At 33.1% G+C, this 12,297-nt stretch overlaps 1 protein-coding gene across 1 annotated transcript in view; it reads right to left on the bottom strand.

The window, feature by feature from the left end:
• The window catches only part of LOC111426980 (receptor-type guanylate cyclase Gyc76C-like), a 65,393-nt gene that overhangs the window by 10,252 nt on the left and 42,844 nt on the right, over positions 1-12,297 (bottom strand). The gene's annotated exons all lie outside the window — the stretch shown is intronic.

The raw sequence follows: 12,297 nt of genomic DNA, 5'->3' as shown, positions 1-12,297 counted from the left end.
CTCTTCAACAAGCTAGGAAAGATTTACTTTTTCATTGGTGTCATGTGGGATAATTACAAATTAAATAAATTAAAATTTAATTAGCGGAATAATAAGATTATGGAGATGTTGTTTAAAATGTAAAAAATTAAGTTATTTTGTTGCAAAATATCAATCTGTTTTTGATAAATAAAAAAGTAAAAACATTTATTTTTTATGTTAATTATAATTTTATAACTTATCAAAAATTTGATAACGATAAATAATTTGGTTTATGCTAACCATACGGATAAAAATAACCGCCAAAGGATATACGTGTATATCCGTTGGTTTATTTGGCTTCCTGTTTGCTATTCTATTTCGGAGAACGTTGGAATAAAACTAGGTTCGTATGGACGCCTTTCTAATGATCCTACACTTACGCATATGAAGAAGAAGCGAATGAAGATCATCTTATAGCCGCAGTACTAAAATAACTAGTACCGGTGCCTAAAAATATACCGTACCGCACAAAGCACCTTGCATTCGCGCTTAATATCCTGTATTACGGGGCGATTCCAATTTAGAAAATTGCTGTTTACGATTTATGTCGTCCTGCCGGGCAGATTGTGGATGCCTCAGGTGGGATTTTTGTCTAAAATTATATCGACTCCTGATTTATGAGCCGGGATCACCTAATCGGCATAAATCATTCTTGGCTTGAGGCCGATAGCTCCATGTTACGGATGACATGAATCATGTAAAATAAATAATTTGCAACATTTTAACTTCTCCAAGATTATATCTATTATCTTTATCAAGCTATTCAACGGAAACAGGATATTACAAGTTATTAACGTAATATGTATACCAGTAAAAAATAAAAAAAGGTTGACAGCTATTTCTAAAATAATTCCTATTAATCCAACAAGTTCGAAGTAAACCTCCATGTCAGCAATTTTTTTAATAAAAATAACAAGTTGATTCTCTACTCTTTATTTAGAATAATAAGATTTTATGTAGTCAAGAAAATCTGTTGCGCCTGTAATCTTAGAAAATAACGAGCAATACAATCGTCGTTAATGAGATCATTAAACCGAAACTAAACGTTCGACGATTCATCGCTTAATTATCGGTGTTTATATTGGCACTTTAGCCTAATTGTAAGTAGGTAAGTACTAATTACTTGTATTAACATGTACCGATAAATCTCTAGTCGTTGCCACGACCGCAACGTACGTAAGCGCAGGAGGCTCAGTAGCCATTCATTTTACAAACAACGGTATAAACTTTACAAATTACACATGTCCAACGATTACTTAATATTAATGACGGCGTGACAAATTTTGCTGAACTGCATATTTCTTATTAAACACGTTAAGCCAATCCGATATTCCCCGAGTTCATAAATAGGCTTTAGAACAATTAGCAAATTATAAAAGTTAATAACCAGTTAACCCGTAAAATTAAAATCAAGCGTGTTGTGAAGATCTCATCGCACCCGTTGAAGCATGTGCGTGATGTGAGATATAGAAGCTCTGCCATTCAATATTACAACGTTTAGTGGAAACTAGGAAACTGCTGGTGTCCGTAGAGAATTACTCGATCTATACAGAGCATTACTGACAAATGTGTCTCTCTGGTATAATTGATAAATACGGGTACCCTTTTAGAAAACGCAAACTTAACTATTTTAAAATTTGTTTAGAATAAAAATTGAATTTATTTGGTTAATTATAGACGTTAACACTTCATTTTATTTACTTATTATTTATTTATTTATTCAAAGTTATAAACGGATTTTATAATATTTAAATAATTAGTATGTTTACAGCTAGCATTCTCTGAGAGATTTCTCTGGAAAGACCATAGGTGTGTGTATTTATTATGTAAGAACGCTATTTTTAGGTTCACGACCGGTTGTATTTATTTTATTTTATGTTAATATTCCATAGTTCACTGGAGTAAATAAACGAAGTTTTTTGTATTTTGTATTAGCTTTTTAAATTTTCTAAAAGAGTTGATTGAACTTCATCGAAGAATTTATTACATATATAACTTAAAGCTTTTTCTGGAAGAGTGACTAATTTAAATTTACTTGACATTTTTTCCAAACTAATAATTGAGTTACAAAATTTAAAAAAAATGAGTAAGTATAATCAATAACAAAGTATAATTACACATGAAGTTTGGAAAGTTAATATATTGTGAACGGGCAGTAATATTAATAGGCAGAGTATCTAATTTAAAGTTTTTAATAATGCAAAAAGCTTTATATTTTGCAAAATTGATTTATAAATGACAATTTTATTCAGTTCACGGAAAAATTTAAACGATTTCATCGAAACTTTTAACGATCTTAGATACACTTTTTTTTTCAAGTGGAACTTAGTACTGATGAAAAACGCAAAGCTTATTTCATACATCCATTTCAACCCTTGTTAACCCACGTCAAGATCAAGGCATCTCGGTTCCTTAGCACTTGCCAGATTCTTGGAGTCACTTAGATTTTATTGTGCAATTGTTCACCACAACAGTTGTTCCACCAGTTGTGAAAGTTGTGGCGAAAAGAGGGAATTGGCAATATGTCAGATTGGTCAATCCAATCCTCCTGGCTATATCATTTCAAACAAAAACATAAAAAATTTCTTTTGCAAACAGCTCGCTTAAATGAGAATATATGAAATGGAATATATTGACATCGCCTGACGTCGTGACTGATTTACGCCAGAATGCTGAATACAAGTTCCAGAAATATGTGAGATATAACAAAAAATAGAAGAAATGAAATAAAACACCAACCTCAAATACATACAAGATTTCCTAATTGGTTTGCTTTCTCATTTATGGTGGTCCATAAAGGGCAAAAACCATGGTAGTATTCCAATTGAGATGGAATATTATGGTAATTTAACTAATAATAAAAACTTGATAAAATTAAAAATAAATTAGAAATCCTGAAATAGATAGCACTTGGATAAGTCACCTAACATGTAGTTTAATATAAAGTAAATAAATAACATAAAAACATAAATATCTACTACTCTTTAACCCGATCTTAGAGGAGATTTGTATTATACATTCGTCGATTTGTCTTCAGGCGAACTTGTATATATTGCAAAACTTATTGCTACTCCTGACTAGTAAGTACCTTTGCCGCAAGAATCGTTAGGTCATAACAGAAAATATTCGCGAAAACAAAGGAATCAATGAAATAGAAGCTAAATGCATCGATCATCTCTAATTTAACGTCGTTTTCGAAACTACGGAACCTCAGTAAACCTTCCCTACCATCCATTGCCAACTTCGAGCAATATTGGTACAAATATTTCCCCATGTACAATGAACAGCAACCCGAAAATAAACCAGCGACCATCACATAGGGCGGAAATGAATAACATTCGCAGATTTAGCTTTACTCATCGGTCGATCATTGCGCTGCAGGAAGCCCTCCTGGTTGGTTATCGAAGAGAGTCCTCGAGTTTACTCAATTTTGCGCTGATTATCATCAAATCAATAAACAAACCACAGGCGAGTGCCCCGTGTTGTCAAATATCCTCGAGGCAGTACGAGAACTCTGCAAAGCTAACAATTTCACCCCAAAATCGTATGGCCTTTAAAATACCCTACGGAATATTCCATTAATTCCGGATAATACCATTGACAATTAAATCACCTGATAAAATCTCATCGCTTATGGACATGTTTATGTATTGTGAATTTTTAAAATCAGGGTGGCTGTATTAAGGTGAAGGAGTAAAGTGGGAAGAAAATTACATGTCTTAATAACAATTATAAATCAAACGTCAGTGTCTTTACAAACCGTGTGTGAGTAATACCGATCAATTTCATGTTCAATAGCATCATGGCATTGAAAGATTTAAACTTTGGAATTAGTAAGTATAATAAGTTTATAAATTGATTACTTAAATACACTTTTTTGTTTACACCATCTTTAGATGTAAAGGTATTCTAACATGACATCAAACAGAATTTCCTTAAAGATCTTTAAATTATTAACTAGCTATGGTATATAATGAGATTCCTAATGCGATTAAAGCTTTTGCACTCTCCCGTTCTCAGAGATCATTACCTCACTCTAAGTTCGCGACAGAACTAACAATGAACCCTATTTTCCGCTGAAAAGCATTTATTCATCTTTGCTAAATTTTAATGAAATAATTTAATGTATATTCGTCGCTATGAAAGATGTCGCTCTGATTAAATACTCGTAAGGGAGATAAATAGGATAAGTTAGGTTTCGAAAGTTCTGAACTACAACTTTCTCGTTTTTATTGTATATTTTTTCATTTTGTAACTTGGGGAATAAACTGATCATGATAAATATTAATATTATTTGGGATTGTTTGGTTAATATAGATTGCTCAATTTTGTTATCTGCATTCTTCGAAAAGTAGTAATATTTACTTATTGAGTTTGTTCATCGAGTTATAACACAATAAGTTGTAGAAGGCCATCACCATTTAGTACGTCACTAAAATTTTTGGTTTAATTTAACCGTATGTTTAGGAGTACACATTATGGTAAAAACGTACACGCAGTTACTTACGGTTTCGTTGCTTTTCTAATTATCATCAGTATCCGATGACGAGACTGACGTAGTAGCACACAAACAACACCGCTCACTATTTTTAGTCCAGTTTCTAATTACGAATGAATCTTTCACAGCATTTTAAATCTCGAAACAACAGTTTGAAACGATATTTTTAATAACGATATGTTTCTTAGTGTAATAATTAGGGACGCATTATAAACGAAAGACACGATGTACTGTGAAACGGACAGCGTGCGCGATCCCAGCGACAGTGTGCTTCGTTAAGTGTGTACACACATATGACCCCCGCTGTATCGGGCAACCAGCACGAACTATAATAAATGTAAAACTGATCTAAAAATAGTTTGCCTCTGAGACGTTTTAAACACGAAGGACAAGCGCGCGCCGCTCGGCGACTGATTCTGATATCAACCAGTTTTTTTTTCTTTCGTATTATATTATTATTTACTTCGTTTCTCTTTTGCTTGGGCCCCCACCATCTTTTCGGTGACGAATTACTGTTCTTTGTTTCAAATTTTAACATTGGTTAATGTGTCACCAAATTTGTTTGGATTTTATTTTAATATATCAAACAGAAATATTTAGAACTAGAAACATTCGCGTTTAGCCGTGAGCCGGCTAAACACGAAATTTTTTAGTGGTATAACAATGGAGAGAAGTGAAATAAGAAGGAAAGTGAAGGAAAAATGTCTACTATCTCTACTAACAATTTGACGATTTGATTCATTTTCAATCTCACCCAAATGGTAATTATAAATTCACCTTGGTTTATCAAGACCACCTTACGAAATTTGTTGTGTTAAAACCTTTGGAAACTAAACGCGCTGAGGAAGTTGCAAGTCGTATTCTTGAAATATTTTTGCTTCTTGGAGCTTCTAGCATTCTCCAATCAGACAATGGTCACGACTTTTGCAATAACATGATAGAAGTTTACGGGATATGTGGCCGGAGCTAAAAATTGTGCATGGAAAGCCGAGGCACAGCCAAAGCTAAGGTAGTGTGAAAACAAGGAATCAAGATGTGGAAACATGCTCACCACTTGGATGCAACAAGATAGCACAAACAAGTGGAGTAAAAGCTTACAGTTTGTCTAAATTATGAAAAATTGCGCCTATCATTCTGACATCAAAAGGACCCCTTATAAGGTGATGTTTTGGTATAGATCCAAAAGTTGGTTTAATGTCTTCTTTGCCGAAAGAAAACATTGAAAATAAAAGTACAGAGTTGAACATCGAAGAGAAAGATAAAGAAAATGTCGAACAAGAAGTTAATAATAATAGAGAAGGAACTGAATGTATAATTTGTTTAGAAACCTGGTCAAAGAATTATTCCTTGTGCACGAATTGTTTAAAACCGATTCATTACAGCTGTGCAATACTTAATGAAGACGCCGATGGAGTGGACCAAAATCGACGATGTGTATTGTGCCATAGAAGAACGTTAATAATAAAGGAACGTAGTGACGCTAAAGAAGGTTTATGTCATTAAGCAAAAAAGATGAAGATTATTTCAGATAAAAACAACCCCTCAGCTGCTATTGTTTCAACCGTTCGGGTAAAAGTTCCTGAGGTAAATCATGGAAGAGAAGATCCTAGATCTATACTTGCTATTGTACTAGATGTTATTGATGATAATTACTATAAACTGGGAACAAGGCATGGAATAATTACACAACTATATGCAAGATCCCAGTTTAGTGTTCGTGATGGAAATCTTATATCTCCTACTTACACATGATCCATGTACAAATAAATAATTGTTAAATAACTAGTTATTTCATATAATACGGTAACATATACATCGTATAGATAACTCGGGGAATACCCCGAGTTAATGTATTAACATGGAATAGAGCAACTTGAGGAATAACCAGAGTTGGATTCTATCTATGAGCTCTAACATTCAGATTTAAATATACCTACTGATGTATTAAATAAATAATATTAATAGTATGACTTAAAAATATTTTTAAAACAATTTTTCGACCTATATAAAAGCACATTAAAGTGTCCAATAAAGTGTTTTATTAAATGACCATGACATCTCTATGTCGAGTTTTACGTTAAGAACGTCGTTAAAATATGTAGTAGATGGGACGTCTTCGCAATATTACATTCTTAACGTAAAAGAATGTAACTAGGTATGAAAATTAAATAATTTCCATACCTCAACCCCTTTAATTTATATTCCCTTTAGATTTTTATGTAATTTTCCTTAAAGAATGCAAATTGGGAAGTTTGCTTTCCTTTCCATGCATGGTGCGGAGCGATAGCTTGTAACCGTTAGCATACAATAACGTTACTTGCCCTGTGGTGCCACTCCTAACATAACTAACACACAACGCAGAATAATTGGATCTAAATCCTTTGGAAAATAACAGGTGAGGGTGAATATGCTTAGGTGAAGTTTCATATAGGGGAGATTATCGATCGCGAAATTTATCTTGGGAATCCCTTTCTATTTAGTTCGTTCCGTTTTGGATTACAGGACCATCGTTGGGATAACTCGAAGTCAGTATTTGTACCGGTAAACAAGAGATTTAACGTAAGGCGCAATGATGTATGCCAAATAGGTTGTTGGCAGCTTTCTTCTCAAATCCTAAAATAATTTTCTTATTATATAAAGACCGTATGTTATGTATGACCAAAACTGCGCCACATGTTGAATTTACGTCTTCCTTATAGATATCTTAATTAACGTCTCGTGTGAATCTAAGGCATCCATAAACATTTCATTTTAACGCAACTTCTAGAATTGTTAACATAAGTGGATAATGCTAGTTTATATCCTGATAATTATGAATTTAAATAAGCCAATGCGCCTCGATTATAAAACGGACTTGATCGTACTTAATAATCTTTATGGACTGGTTCAATTGCTATAACAGGTAGTATCGCCCTTGCCACAAGAATTACTGAGGCCGTGTTCACATGAAATAATGAAAACGACGGTGTACGTGATGTTGCTGTCAACGAAAATGGGCCACGCACGGGCCTTTGTATCGCAATATCTCTTTGCAGCCGACTGTATTTAACTCCTGTTTACTTCCAGTCACCGGTAGCAATAGCTGGCACGCGAGAAGTTACAACAAACCTGACCAATTTAAATGGTTTACGTAAATACACATAGGTGCAAGTTACGTTTTCATGCAAATTTGATTTGCAAACTTTCTAAAAACGGGCTATGTAATGGCAGTAAATTTTACAAAGAAATCAAAATGATTATAAAATTTCGTGTAATTCCAGTTCTGTATAATGTCAAAAGTTCTTCAGCATTAGCACGCAAAATCCGTGCGCAGAATCGTCGAAGAAGAAAAACAACCACGATGTGAACCGCGGCCAGATTTATATATAGCACACAACAGGTACATATTTGTCGTTCAGGGTCAGGGTGGTCTATTTTTAGTCCGCACAAGCTAAACCAGGCTCCGATGGCTGGCTTCATGGTCACCTAGAATTGAGATGAACACCTAATCTGTCATCGTATGCAAAGGAAGGATCTCATTGTTAAGGTGATGGGTGTTTTATGCTTTACCAAACTGCATTTTAATACTAAACGTTTTAATATATCGTCACTCTTCTTTCATTTCTCGATATAATTTTAATATAAATTAAATTGTATTTCTATTTTACTCTATCTGGGTTTATCTTGCACTTTATGGGAAGTATTGTATGAACTATTTCAATCAACTTCTCTTTTACTGGTTTCAAATTCTTTGATAAATGTATGTACGAGAGGTCTCAAAGTCTTACATTTTGGCTAAGTTGAGGAATAACATTATTCATTTAGGCATAACCTTAATAGAATTTAGCCCTGGGTTGAATAATCATTTGGTACTTGTGGAGGAAATCAAAAATTTGTTAATTCACCTGGTTAGTAGCCTAAGGAACTTTAAAGATATCCCTAGGCTGTAGTCATTTGTAAAAGTTAATAAAAGTACTCTACGTCTAATTACAAGAGATCAGTTTGAGTCTTGAAGGCATATTGTGAAGGTAAACACGCACCTTCAGAGAATGCGGGTTATTAATACCTCTCTCTGTAGTAATTATGAACAAAACGATAAATAAGAAGGACATAAGATTGATCTGTAAGACTGAACTGAGATATGCTTATCCCACCTACAACCTTATATACACCTCTGTATCCTAAATACATTCCTAAGGAGATGTCTTTATAACTTTACAGTATTTAATGATTAATAGAATCCAGTCCTTATATCCATATAGCAATTTTTGAAGTTCTATTGACATGAAATATTTTGCCTATTATAGTAATAAATGAGATGATTGAATAACGAGAAAAATAAAGTTGTTCAAATTGGCAAAGATAATATGGATAACGATAGGATAAAGTATGTGGTATATTTATCAAATATTTCATAAACTACCTCTTGGCAACATTTGCAAGTACTAATCGTGAGCATTGCCTCTACCTCATTTTACTTTCAATTCGCCGGTACACATTTATAGTAATCGGCCGTCTATAAATAGCTCGCGGTACCGTAAAGGTCATTACGGTAATGACGGTGAGGTATCACCAGTGCGATGTCGAGGCGCGTTTACAGTTTGCGCGAACCGAACCGTCACGCGCTTTCGTCTGTGCACAGACTTCAATTGGTTACTCTTGCGTAATTTGTTTCGAACAAATTCACGGTGAGTGGGTTCAACGTATATGGATCAAATGGAATTGGATGACCAGGAAAGCAAAATCATTACGATGAGACCCAAAGGATATAGACAACGCAAAATTATTTTCTATTCAACCCACGCAGTTTCTAACTATGTTAAATTGAATCTAGGTTGTTATTTCTGTTTTCGCAAAAGTTAACTTGTGCCTCTAGCGGAAAATCCTACTTACGACAGAGACATTAATCCCCCTTTACTGTAACGTTATTTGGAAATTTGCATTGCAAATAGGTTCCTAATCCCCCACGCATATTTGGTAATTGTGTACCGTTAGTTGATTAAACTGTCTGGCTTGTAACGTTACTTCATAATCGAACCGCAAGATTACACGATGACAGTGTCGGTGATAACAGAAGATTGATTATCAGATTCGAAACGGTAGTAAACACATCGCCCGGCGCTCTTCACGGCTTTTATAGTGAACGCTTCTGAAATTAACGAGGTCGACCAAAAGTGCCATGGCGCACAACCACGCTATATAAAACAATCCATATTCGTTCTAAGTTAAGATACTAAAATTAAAATATGGGGCATAACGTAATCTTAATCTTGTAATGTTTCCTCCTATAGTATATATGTTTGCATAGTATATATTTCATCCTACATCTTTATCATTATCGATTATCATTTTCAAAGTAGTACATTAAAATTGATTTCTTTTTTGTTGACAAACGTATTACTTGATTGATAATATATTTAATAGTTTTTTTAAACTGATTTTAGTAATGGTTGTATTTAATACATTTCATTAAATAGCACTTAATTAGAGATGGTCCCGTGAACAAATTTTATTTAATATTGAATGTAATAATGAAATAAACAAATGAACCGCATGTTTGTGTAATAACTGCAAGGATATCGCACAAATTAAATTCGGTTATGTCAAGTGTTTATTTCATATCGTTATTAATTTTGTGGCTATAACGTGATACCTTGGCGTTGTAAAAGATTACGACGGCTGGCAAACTTATTGCCGTGAAATGATTTATGTTATTGAAATATATTGACGGTTCCCTCGTAAATAAAAGTAATCGTTTTAATAAAAACGCTTAAAACACGCGAATTTAGTATGAATAATCCATAATGTACGTATAATTAATTAATTATTTACTCAAAAATTATCTATGATTATAAAATGAAATAAAAAGAATCGTTATCTCGGATAGCACAAATGATGTGCGTTAACTGTGCAAAGAGCATTGCAAAACCAAGGCATGTTTCACAATCCACAGAGTAAATTTAGAATTATCTTATCGCCTAAATAACAGTTCTATATTTAAACTGACGAACGTACAAATTATATTTCAGAAATAACTAACCGAAACAACATGGAAAGGAGATGATTTTGCCATGTTGTTTTATTACACATGTTAAAACGTATATATTTTATAGCATTTATCAATCATAAAAGTTTAATAGTAGATAATATTTTTGGCAAATGTTTGTAGATGTCAATAAAACATGAAATATCTGATAATTAGACAAGTATAAATTGGATAGATTAAAAGATATAATGTTAAAATTTTAGATATTAGGGTTGTTTTGAGTTATCAATTTAAATCCGGCATGTTAAATGCCAGACTGGTCTGATTCACAATAATCATTTATTATCTTTTTCGATCCGGTTCAGTACAAGATTTCAACACAAGAAATTTAGTATTAACTTTGTTATCTTATAAAATAAATTTCTTCACCAGCAATGGAATAAAATACTGTTGTGATTCTTATTTGTTAGCTAGCACCTAACAAATGTAACAATAAGAAGGTACCTGTTATCTATTAACCAAATGTTATTAACAAAGATATACGTGTGGTAATTAACTAAATGCGAACCCTCTGAATGGATGATGCTCACAAACATCACAACGCCATCAAATAACAAACTCAAAATTAAATTAACCAGAGTGGTCCACACTCTACTTTCTCTTGAGTTTCTATAGTCAATATTAAAAAAATATTATATAGAACGAATTAAGATATAATGATCAAATAAAGAACATTTTAAATAAAATCTAATGCAGATTTCTTCTTCATTTTTTTTAGGTGTCTATCTGATTCGAATGTTGGCAATAATGTTGAAAATTATGATATTTTTGACAGTATCTCGAAACAATTCTACTGAGGTTTTCCTAAACCAAGTTCTTAATTTCCGCAGCCACGAGACTCTTTTTCCGTTGACTTTCTTGCAGTATAAATCGGAGCAGGGAATATCAGGGTTGCTTTCTAATGACATGTCCCAGATATTCGAGTTTTCTGTGTGTAATGATTTCCGATTCCTTTTCCTCTTTTGTTATGTTAATCCTTCATGTTGTTCTTTTAGCATTGTTGGCATTCATTTACTTTTATACCTTTATTCATCTGAAATTTGTCTAAATGATCAATGTCTTTGCATAAGGGGTGTAACAATCCAGATTGCCTACCTATACCAGCTTTTGGCAACACACAAAAAATCATTCACAGCAACTGCATTCTTATCTCAATTGTGGTGGATGGTATAATAATATCTGCCAATGGTTGATAATACTTACTGCCTAAATCAAGAATGTAGCAAAATCGCTTACCCGTTAGTATTATTAGTTAGTCATTTATCAACAGTAATGGAATTATTCTATACAGTCAAGTTATTAAAACATCTCTGGTTTCCTTTTTTATTAAAGATAACGAGCTAGCAAAGATGACTTTCTATCGTTGATGCCTCTCGTTGTCTTGAACTTTTGAATTAAGTCTTTCAGTTGTCACATATTTTTGACAATGCAAAACTTAATATGGTTGATAATACATATATCAATAATACAATATCTATTCAAATTTGTGCATATCATCGTAGTTAAGTTCACTATTTATAGCACGTACATCCACGTCTTTTACGTTAACCTCCCTGACTAATTCAGTTTTTGCTCCTCAATGCATTTTTGTGTTATCTTTAGCAGCTTTCTTCCTTCTGGAATGATACGATCTTTATTGGAAATAGTCAACAGATTTGCCTTTGTGTGTCATGATCAGGTAAGTAGGGAAAACTTCCAGAAACAAATTCCACTTACTCTATCTTCAGTTCATTACGGCTTATGATTTGTATGT

The sequence above is a fragment of the Onthophagus taurus genome, chromosome 2 (genome assembly GCF_036711975.1).
Source record: "Onthophagus taurus isolate NC chromosome 2, IU_Otau_3.0, whole genome shotgun sequence".
NCBI classification, from domain to species: Eukaryota; Metazoa; Arthropoda; class Insecta; order Coleoptera; family Scarabaeidae; genus Onthophagus; species Onthophagus taurus.
Note: the sequence above shows the minus strand (reverse complement) of the source record. Positions and strands in the feature narration are given on the sequence as shown.